General features: G+C 51.1%; 1 pseudogene; it reads right to left on the reverse strand.

Annotated features, from left to right (window-relative positions):
• Window positions 1–2,114: 2,114 nt before the first annotated feature.
• On the reverse strand, window positions 2,115–10,563 carry LOC100053234 (granzyme H-like; annotated as a pseudogene).
• Window positions 10,564–11,498: the final 935 nt, after the last annotated feature.

Here is an 11,498-nt window from a genome sequence, read left to right on the forward strand (position 1 = left end):
AGGAAAGCTCGCCTGAGAAGTGTGGTCACAGCATGGCTATAGACCATTTCACAACCAAGAACATACATGAAGCAGGATAGGAATGCAATTTTTTCCAAGTCACAAGGATATGTTTTTCTGCAGTTTAGCACATACATAATAGGTCAACTTGACCTTGGACCTCTGAGAAGAAGAGATTATTTTCAAAGAACTGCTGGTATTGGAGTCAGAGAAAGGGAGACATTCATTCTTGTCTTTAAAGAATGCATTCTTGGGCCAGCCTGGTGGTGCGGTGGTTAAGTTCCCACGTTCTGCTTCGGGGAGCCCAGTTTGGATCCCGGGTGTGGACCTAAGCACCGCTTATCAAGCCATGCTCTGGCAGGTGAACCACATATAAAATAGAGGAAGATGGGTACGGATGTTAGGTCAAGGCCAATCTTCCTCAGCAAAAAGAGCAGGATTGGCAGTGGATGTTTGCTCAGGGCTAAATTTCCTCAATAAATAAGTAAATAAATAAAATAAAAAATGCATTCTTTGCTTTGGGAAAATGTTTGAAGCAGATGTACAATGTTTGGTGGGTCAGAGGTCAGGCTGCTCTGGGGAAAACAAGTTTTAGGTTGAATCATGGTTAAACCAGAACAGCTTCACCACATGCCTCAAGATGTGAAAGCTTCTTGTTATTCTTACTATTTTCATCACACTGAAGGATCTGGACTTGAAATGTGGCATTTTGTGCATTTGTGGACTGGGGCTCATGCCTTCTACATGTCAATAAATAAAGATACTGCTGCCCAGGTGGCTCTTTCCTCTCTCCCTCCATCCTGGCCGGTCATGGGATCCCCTGAGCACAGACTGGGAAACTCAGGACCTGTGGGTCTTGAAGTCTCCTCCAATTTCACACTGCCCTTCTCGAATCAAACAAGATGACTCATGTGACACTCTAATGTGCAATACAGATGAAATACAGAGAATTTAATTATTTTCAAGGCAAGATGTCTTGAGGATTCCAAATACCACTCCATCTGCCAAACTGACCTGCCTGGGGGAAGGGGAGGAACCAGGAGAATTTAGAGGAAATTCCCCTCCATGTAAGTTTCCAAGTATCAGAGACACATCCTGTTATGTGTCTGGCACAAAGAGAGAGATCAGTAATTGACTTATTGATGGACAGCCAAGTGGTACTTTCTGGCCCAATAGCCCTAGAGTCCTCAGGCTCACTGAGCTGCCATAACCCAGGTTGCCAGCATGGGGAGACAGGCTAGGCTGAAAGGGGCTGAGGCTGCTGAGCGACTCCACAGGACATTGTAGATATGGCCCTGGGAATGCTAGGCTTGATGGAGGACCTGAACTGTCTCTGCTCAGGTGGGAAGTGGGTACTGGGTCCTTTGATAGGCATCAGGTGGGCAGGCAGCTCAGGCATGACAGGGACAAGCCATAGAGGGGAATTCACATGGGACTTTGGGAACTCAGTTAAGGAGATGAGAGAGAAGCTGGCTCAAAACACGGTGGGCTGGAAGGGAAAGGAGCTGGTGGCCAGGGCAGTCACATGGAAAACAGACGCTGCTGTGGGACAGTCAGCCAGAGAGGAAGGTTGAGTGAGTTCAGTTCTGGGCCCAGGGTAGGGCAGGAAATGGGACCAGAGTGAGGCTGGAGGCCATCATGGCAGCATCTGAGCATCAGAAGCTGCAGGTGGTCCTGGCTTGGGAGAAGCTGCCCCACTGGAGACAGAAGCCCTGGAAACAGGAAACTCAGTGCCCACGGCCTGGCCCCCTGGCCTCCTGTCTCCCTGGAGTTATTCGCCTTCCACTGCCCTGCTGCTCTCTCTGCCAAATTGTCAGGGTGTCGGTGATGGTGGTTGATTTAGAGAAGGTAAGAACTTTCTAAAGCCCAGGGAGGAACATATTTTGGGGAAGAAGATCATCCTTTTATCATGGGCAGCCTTCAGACTCAGCCCTTGCACAGGGCTCAGCACCACAGATGTGTGACTGAGAAAGGATACAGCATGGGGTTTAGGGGGAAAGAGAGCTGGAGGAGATGGAGGAAGGACAGCCACAACTGACAGCAGAGGGCTGCCTAGAGCATGCTGTTGCGTGTTGAAAGTGGTTCAGTGAGTCAGTGAGACTTCAGTCACACTCGCTAGAGATCCATTTATTACGGCCCTGCAGTCCCACTGCCCGCCCCATGGGAGTCCTGCCTCTGCCCCAGGAAAGATGGTCAGGCACAGAGGAAGGTCAGCCTCCTGCCTGCTGTTAGAAGTGCTTCATTGTTGACTTTATCCAGGGCAGAAAGTGTGAGACCTTCACGAAGACTCCTGGTGGGGTCCTGTTGTTTTGTCCATAGGAGAAAATACCCTGAATCAGCTTGTTGCAGATGAGGGGGCCTCCGGAGTCCCCCTGGGGGCAGAGAAAGGAAGGACTGAGTTGGCCATCTCGTGGTCCTGCCCTACCCTCCCACCCAAGGGTCAGTGGTCTCCATTATGGGCTATGTTGGAGAGCAGGGCTTGGGCGGGCCTTGTCACCTCCCTCATCCCAGGCCTCCAGCCTGGTTCTGACTGTTACATGCAGCTCCACCCAAGCCAATGCTTTCTCTCTAATCCTTAGGGAAATTTGGGTGAGAACCCTACTGTGGGGTGACTGATCCTTCCTCACCCTGCAGCCCTGATCTGCTCTGGGGAAAAAAACTAAAGACTGCATTCGTGGACCCAGGCTGCCCAAGCTCTCAGGCTGAGGCTTGAAGATATGGCCACTCCCATCCCCCAGAGCTCCCCATTTCTTCTCTCCCCAGGTCTGTCTTGGTGGATGATGGAAACCCTACCTTGAAGCTGTTGTTCATCTTCTTCGGGTCCCCTACACAAATCTGGGTGGCCCGGTTGCAATGGTGGGGGAAGTGGGAGTAACAATCATCATCCTTCTGCACAGTCAGCTCCACCTCCTGCAGTGTGTTGGACACTCTGTCTACTGGGGAGACTTTCCCCCAACTGGCCACACTGCACTCCTGTCTAGGCTTCACCTGGGCCTTGCCCCTGGGCAGGCTGAGGGGCTGCACAGCTGTAGTCTACATGGCCTTTCTCTCCACTGATGGGAAGAGGCAAGAAAGTCCAGCTCAGCCATGGGCCTCCTCGGCCTGGACACTGTGATGAGGCTGCAGTGACTTCCCTCTCCCCTGAGCCACAGGGACTAGTCAGTGGGAGGGGAAGCAATCTGGACCCAGGGGAGCACGAGCAGTAGGGAGGTTCCCTTATCTTAGTAAAATGATGTCATTGGAGAGGTTCTTAGGATTATAGTCTGGGTGGCGGATGGCTTGTCTCACAGTCATGACCTGCTGGGTCTTCCCCTGCTTCTGGATGTTGTGGGCCCCAAGGGTGACACTGATTAATCTGCATAGAAAGTAGAGTGAGGTGGTGGGGTGCATGGAATCAAAAGAGATCCAGCCCTGGAGTCATAAAGGGCGGATGACATGGGGCAGGGCAGGGCTGCAGCCAGTGGAAATCAAAACAAGAGGAGGACTGGCACTGAGCGACTGTGTCCCCTGTGCTTCTCAGTGACATTGAGGGTAGGTCACCTGGATGCTTTCTCTAGCCCTCAAGTCATATTGTGAAAATACTCTGAGTATGCCTTTTCACACTAATGTATGCTTTCATCCTCCCCAGCTGCTTCATTTGGCCAGTGTGGTGTCTGTTCTCAACTGAGTCACTTGCTCTCACATCTGATCCTCTGACTCCAAAGCTTACCTGTCCTGTTTCTCACTTTCCATGGACCAGTCATGGTCTCAGATGGCTCGTCTCATCAGCTCTCATGGCTGTGAGTTACCAGGAGCTGGGGGAACTACCCTGGGCTGCAGTCCCTGGGCAGAGGGCAGGGGTCCCTGTAGGGGTCTCAGGAGGTGTCAGTTGTCTGCGGCCCTCACCTTCCCCGGCAGTGAGCAGCCATCAGAACAAAGTCCTCTCGCATGAGGACACCGCCACACCTCTTTTTGTTCTCAAGCAGAAACTGAACAAATGCCATGTAGGGGCAGGAGTGGGGCTTGGCCTCATGTCCTCTGATGATGTCCTCTGAAAGAAAAGACTGGAAGATGGGCTTTCTGGGAGCAGCTGTGGTCAGGAGAGAAGGCTCTGGAAGGTGATGATTGAGGGTGGGGTCTATAGTGCCCTGCTGCCACTGGAGAGTGTCCTCCCACGTTCTCCCAGTAGGAGAATAACCTTTTCTAAATGTCAAGCCTCAGAACCTCCTGTGAGAAAATGGACGACAGTGCTTGTTGTCCCTGTCCTACTTCAGACCATGCATGGAGGAGATCAGAGCTGTCTTCATGATGGTGGAGCCCAGCAGATCGTGGACAGGGTTCTTCTACGCCGTCTGTCTCAGTGAGTCTCCCAAGCCTGCTGAGCCTCTGCTAATGTCTCAACTGGTGCCCGTTTCTAATAATCTGTCCGTGAGCTTCTGGTGCTGGATTGTCTACAATCTTCATGTCCGAGGGTCTAACCCGTCCTAGGATCTCAGTAAGCCTTTTGTGGCTGCATGAATAAATGTCCTTCACTTAGCTTTCTGCTGAGGTTTGGTGGGGATCGTGCTGGTGGGATTGAAGGCCATTGGCCTGGAGAGGGGACACTGTGTGGAGCAGTCGATGGCCTGAGACGGCAGGGGGAGGTGGGGCTGAAAATGTGCTGCCCAGGACCAGGGCAGAGCCACGGCAACAGGGCGCCCTGCATGCAGTGATCCAGCAGCTTCAGAGATCAGCTGCTCCCTGGGCTTCTCTCCTTGGTGGGGGTGAGGGGGTGAAGTTTCCAGGAAATGAAACTGAATCTTAAGCTGGGTCCAGGACAACTCTCATTACCACACCCGATTTTTCTGAGCCGCCCTTTCTTGGGTTGGAGTGAAGGATTTTAGCTACTTGTCATTTGTAGCTTCCCATCCTCTGCCAAATGCCTTTCCATGAACAACCCACTTCCCAGGTGATAAGCGAGAGGCTTACACACTAAACCTTCTAGTGAACAGCCTTCCTTCCTGCCATCCTTTTTGAGTGTCTGTGAAGCATCGGAATTATTAGTGTAGGTTTGGGATAGAGGCTGGTGTCTAGAAACTTCTTGGGCTCAAACTGAGGAAAATCCCTGACTGTGCCGGGCAGAAGGGTGAGGAGTCTGGAGGGTTTTGTGAGATGGGCTGGGGTTTCCTGAATGGGGATGGTCACTCACCTGTCCCAGCCTCAGGAGGCAGAAGAAATGCTAAGAAAAGCAGGAGTGGCTGCATCTTTCCTGAAGGTGTACCAAAGTCACAGCTGTTGGTATTACTTCCTTCCAGACAAACAGTCCCCAAGGGGAAGTCAGGAGTGGTGGCTCAAGACCTCACAGACCTCCTACACCGGTGCTCCTCTAGTTTTCTTGTGTCATCTGCAAGGTGGTTTGTCAAGTTTCTCTGGCTTGGGATAGGTGACAGTAGCACTGTCACCAATGACACTTGCACTCCCAGTGCTGTGTCACAAAGTGAAAGCAAGAAGAAAGAACAAGAAAGTGAAGCCTGTGCTGCAGCCAGCAGAGGAGCTGGACCCCGGAAGCCCCTCAGTGACTGAATGAACAATGTCTCCATTTCTCAGCTCTTGGCTCTTTTTCCATCCTGACGAAGTCATGAATAACTACTTGGGAAGCTTGCTCTAAGGACATGAGTGAGATGTCTCCTGCCCTTGAGAAGATGGCGGTCGCCTTGAGTAGACTGAGACTCTGTGGTTAGAGTGTAGGCCAGGAGGGGCTGTGGTGGGGGTCTGCTTGGTGGTGGGAGATAGTCTGGACCTTCCTGAGGGGCATGTAGAGCTGGACACACACAGACCCCCCCAGTGGTAACCTCACTGCCTCTCTGCCCACAAGTCCAGCCTTGTATTTTGGAATATTTAGAATCCCCTCTTTAAATGTAAATATTCTGTGACAAAGAGAGCTTCATTTATCCCACAATTTTGAATAAAATCTTGGACTTGATATTCACTGGACCAAAACAAACCATCATTGAGTCCTTCAGAATTAAATGCCTAAGTAGTTTATGCTTGAGATATTGAGCACCCCTGGACCTGAGCGGGGGATTGTTCCACCCCAATCAGAGTGTCTGTTTTCTGAGGAGGGAGTTCCCCTTGAGAAATGCTGGTTCCTGGTGACAGATGATGGGGAAATGGGTGCTGATCATCCTAATAATCACTATCCACTAAGTACTCTCTGTCCCGGGTCCAGTGAATCATGGCTCTGATGTGCCTGGGCCTAACAGAAGTATTTGCCAACAGATTATCCCACCATCGTCTCCAGTATGATGACAGATGAGGAAGTAGTGGAAAAGAAGAGATTATGAATTCTAAACAGCCCAATCCCACTTCTGTTACAGCAATGGAATGTTATAAAGACAAAGAAAAAGAGGGGAAGGCAAGCTGCTTAAGCACTAATGATGATCTCGAGGAGGTGAAATTCTTGGGAATTTTAACCTTCTTATTTGTCTGTTCTGCCTTTAACTGTCTTTCTCTGATGAACATGTGTTACTTTTCTATCCAGTAAACATTGTGCCATAGTCGAAGCACACTCATCACTGGCAAACATTCAGCAGACGACTTCTTTCTAGTCCAGCCTTCTCTAAGGTGGATAATTTAAAAATGAGTTTACTTTTCTGAGTCCATTCTTATATACAAGATTCAGAGATTGTTGACAAATTTAATCCATACGCTATAGGCTCTAGCACATTTTGGTGAATAAAGAAAGAATTAATGATTTCCACTCTAAAGAAGGAAGTTTAGTAAGTCCCTGGCAGCCTCCACTCCATCCTCCTCTACCCAGTGCATTGCTGGCTTCTGCCCCAGAGAAGATGGATGGATCAATCCCGGAGGTAGTTTTTGCCTGGGGTAGAAAGCTCAAGGTCCTTGTGTGGACAGGTGAAAGTTTCCCATTCTTTTTTCCAAAGGAGACAATGTCCTGAGCCACCTTCTTTCACACAAGGGAGCCACTGGGCTCCCCCAGTGGGCAGGGGAGGAGGGGCTGAGCTGGGCCTTCTCCTGCTCCTCCCCTCCCTTATGCCCTGCTGTTAAGGGGACTCTGTTTGGGGGCTGTGAGTGAGATGTGGGCCAGGACAGCCTTTGTGCCCCTCTTTGGTTCTGGGAGCCCAGCCTGGCCCTGACAATTCCCTTCTTCTCTTTCCCCAGGAAGACTTTGACAATAAGTGGCTGTGGTAGAGTCTCCTATCCCTGCAGGGTAACAAGACACCAGACTGAGTTGGTGACAAGGCTGAGTACACAAGCATATAGCTAGTTCCCTCTGCCCCAGATCTCCTCAAGCTTGGCTGTATCCCAGGCTGGACATGGACAGTGCTGGGGATCTCACCTTAAAAAGAGTCTTCCTCTTTGTTGGGTCCCCAAACATATCTGGGTGACGGTGTTGTAATGGTCTTTGTAGTGAGAGATGCATTGCTCATCCCTTTGGATATCAAGCTCTACTTCCCACAGTTTTATGGCAGAGGGAGTGTTCCCACCAAGGCGCTCCCAGTCAGCCACACTGTACACCGTCCCTAGCTTTGCCAGCAATCTCCTCCTGGGCAGCCTGAGGGGGCTCACAGAGGCAGTCAGGTTGGCCATCCTCTTCAAGCTCAGGGCAGAGGAAAGGAATTCACAAAGACTCCAGGGACTGTCATGGGGTTGCCTTCTCCACAGCCCTGAGACAAGTGAAAGGGTCATACTGGGAAGGAGGGACAGGAATGAGGTCGTGGGGGATGCAAAACCTTAGGATTAAAGTGTGCAAGAACCAGCAGAGCAATGTGCCCTACCCTTAGTGACACAATGTCCTTGGAGAAATTCCTAGGCTTGTAGTCTGGGTGGGGGATGGCTCTTCTCACAGGGATGACCTGCTGGGTCCTTTCCTGCTCCTGGATGTTGTGGATCCTCAGGGAGAAGTGGGTTAAGCTGCACAGAGCAGAGTGGGACGTGCAGTCACAGGAGATGCACCCCAGGAGCCATGAAGGAGGCACGAAGGCTTGGGACACGGCAGGACTATAGTGGGGAGGAATTACAGGGGTGGGGCCCTGGGGCTGAGCATCCCCGTGTCCTCTGCTTCTTGGCATTCCATGCTGGGTGGCGGTTCCTGGAGCAGATCCCGGGTGCTCAGTCAGATGCAGACCTTGCCTGTGTCTAAGCAAAACTGTGAATTTCTCCCCTGTGTACTCTGGGCATGGAGCACAACCTCAGCCTCCTCCCGATGCAGCTTTGACCAGCCCGTCTCTTCCACAGGCCCCTTGAACTGACCTGTTCCTCTCTCCCCAAAGCTTCCCTGTCCTCTGAAGGGCTCTTCAGTCTTCCTAGTTGGCTCACTGAGAAGGCAGTTCTCTGTGAAGTGTCGCCAGAAGGGTGGGGCCACATGCTGCTTCTCACCTTCCTCGGCAGCGATCGGCTGTCAGCACAAAGTCCTCACACACAAGGAAACCCCCCGCAGCTTTTTCTTTTCTCTGGAGTCTGGATCAGAAGAAATGCCAGATAGGGACAAGAATAAGGATTGGCCACATGGCCCCTGATGGTTTTCCCTGAAAGAAAATTCTACCCTACTTGTTGTGCTCATGGAGTCACAGGGTGGAGCAGGGAGATGAGGACAAAGGAGACCAGGGCGGAAGGAGTTGGGGTGGCAGGTAGTGCGGTCTGCAGTATCCAGCACCAACCAAGTAGAGGGTCCTATGCGTTCCTGGAGTGGCAAGCCTGGCTTGCCTGGTGACCCTCCAGACTCAGATTCTCTCTCTGACAAAGAGAAGAGCAGTCCTCATTCCTTAATTCCTGCTGCAGACACAAGTGTGGCAGACAGGAATGGTGTTTGGAACAAGCGTGGAAGGCCTGTTGGATCCTGGAAAATCCTTTCCCTGATGTTCTCTGGGTCCTCTCCCCCTCTTATTTTTCAGACCTGACTGGGCTGCTGGTCTGTAATGTTCGGAACATGAGCTCAAGATGCTGGGCTGTGTTTGCTCTGTATCTGCTTGAGCCTGACAGGTTGTAGGTGCCCAGTAAATATCTTGTCTGCCGAAAGGAATGGCTCCCAGTTAGCCTCTGAGGAGGGTAGGTTGGGATAATCCTGGTAGGGTTCTGAGCAGCAGGAAAGATGGAGCCTGCCAAAGCTGTTGTGCCCATTGACTGAAAAATTCCCAGAGAGAACTTGAGAGTGATCCAGCCGAACATTAGTTTAAGGGAACTGAGATGCCGCCAACTCTGGGATCAACTGGATCCTTAGTTTCTTTCCTGGGCAGCATGGGAGTGACAAAGCTTGGAGAAGGGAGTGGATTTGGAGGATATGTTTTAGGACATCGAGTTAGAAAGCTAGTGGGACCTACTTTGATTTCAGAAGTCAGCCCCTTTCTCCAAGCTGCCCTTTCCTCGGGAATTAATTATTTCTCATTCCCAGCTTCCAATCTCCTTCCAGAGGCCTTTGTAAAAGAACCCACTTTCCAGATGACAAGGGTAGGGCCTGGGGAGGAACAGCACCCACTGGCCCTTGTGGAGAACAGTGTTCCGCCCTGCCATTCCTGCTGAGTTTTCATTATGCATCAGATTTGCTGGTGTTTGAGGGATGTTGGACCTGGAGTTCAGAAAGTTCCTGGGATAGACCAGCACTAGGATGTGTCTGAGTGCAGCATCTGAGCAGGGCTGAGCCAGTGTGGGATGCAGCTGGGCCTCTGTTAGTGGGGACAGTCACTCACCTACCTCTCCCCTGTAGGACAGAAGAAACGCCACCAGGAGTGGCAGTGGCTACATGTCCCTAGGAAGGCTGACCAGCTCACAGCGGCTGATGCTCCCTCTTTGTCATCAAACTCCAAGTGTCTCCTCAGTGTTGTGGCCATTATCACGTAAGCTTCCCTCTGAATGCCTCACACTGCTGTCTGATCAAGTCCTTGGGCCTGAGTGGAGCAAGAGCTTATCAGTCACCACACAAGCACTCGTAGCTCTTGTCTCAGTGCTGATCATAGTCACAGAAAGCAGGAACTGCCGGCTAGAAGTGGGGTGGTTGGAGATATTGATCAGCCAGTAGCAGGTCCCTGAGCCCCAGCAACCTGAGTCTTGTGATGATAGATCCAACACTATCTTCATTTCCTTGGCTCTCTTTGGCCCTCATTATCGAGGACGATCATTTATGGAGGCCCCTTTCTGTTCCATGTGAGACTTGGGAGTATTGAGATGAGATTCCTTGCTTCTAGTGGAGCAGACAAAACCATCAGTGATCAGACAAGCGTGGTGAAGATGGTGGTTAGATGCATGGACAGAAGGTGTGGCCATGGCTGAAGAGGGCTTGTTCCATTCCTAAAGAACTGAGTGGTTTAAAACAACAGCAACCACAGTGATTTTGCCCACGAATCTGTGTTTTGCTCTGGGTTTAGTGTGGATGGCTCCCCTCTGCTCCCCTTGGTGTCAGCGGAGGCTTGACGCTCGGAGGCCAGAATCACTTGAAGGCTCGTTCACATGTGCCCAATGGTGGTGCTGGCTGTCCACTAGGCACGTTACTTCCTATCCATGAGGGCCTCTCAAGTAGTCTCTGTGCATGGGACTCTCGGGTCTTCCTCGCAACGTGATGCTTGGCTTCCCCAGAGTGAGCATCTCCCAAAGAGCGAGCCAGGCAGAAGCTGTGTTCTTTTTATTACCTAGACTTTGAAGTCATAATGCATCCATTCTACCCTATTTCCCTGCTTGGGGCAATCAAAAGGCATCCCTGGCCCCAATTAAATAGGAAAGGGCATAGACCCCGCCTGTGAGGGGAGGAGGGTTGCAGTCCTTTAGGAAGAGCCTGTGGGATGGGAGATACACAGAGGCCGTCCCAGCAAAGCACAATGTGTCACACTGCTCTAGGTGCCTGTAGAGTTGTTCAGAGGCTCTGATGTCTCTAAGCCCAGGTCACAGCCTTTGATTGGCTGGAGTCTGCTCTGTCCAAATCCTGTGTCCTGAGAATGGAAGAGAACTGATTCTCCCCAAAGTTATACTCCTCAATGAATTACTGATACCACGTGAAATGGGAACGGATGCCAGGGAGTCACAGCAGTATTCTCTCACCACTGCCCAGAGAATGACATCTCTGATATCCCAGTACTGTTCTCTACAAGAGTTCTCTTGATTATCTCCCCATAATGGAAAAAGAGGAGTGAGTCATGGAATTGAAAATTCTGTTGGTTCTAAACATGTTCATCCCAATTCTCTTAAAAAGCAATAGAACCTTAATTAAAGAAACAAAGCACTATCTCAGTGGTGACTCTGGAATGGGAGCCACAGTGAACCAGAGTCAGGTATTCAAGCCATGCCTGTGTGGAGTTGGGAAGGTGCTCACACCCGGCCTCCCTCCTGTGTGGACACCTTACTCACCCCACATTAGCTTGGACACCCTGCACTGGCCTGTGTGGCTTGGGGAAGTCAGAATACATGTGAGATAAGGATGGTAGCCCAGTGCAGGGAGTGATGCCCAAGTTGGGTGCGCAGGGTGTTCACACAAGGGTCTGGCCTAGTAGGTGGTATCAGAGCTCAAGTGGGGAGACAAGGTCCTCTACAGG

Source organism: Equus caballus, chromosome 1, assembly GCF_041296265.1.
Source record: "Equus caballus isolate H_3958 breed thoroughbred chromosome 1, TB-T2T, whole genome shotgun sequence".
NCBI lineage: Eukaryota > Metazoa > Chordata > Mammalia > Perissodactyla > Equidae > Equus > Equus caballus.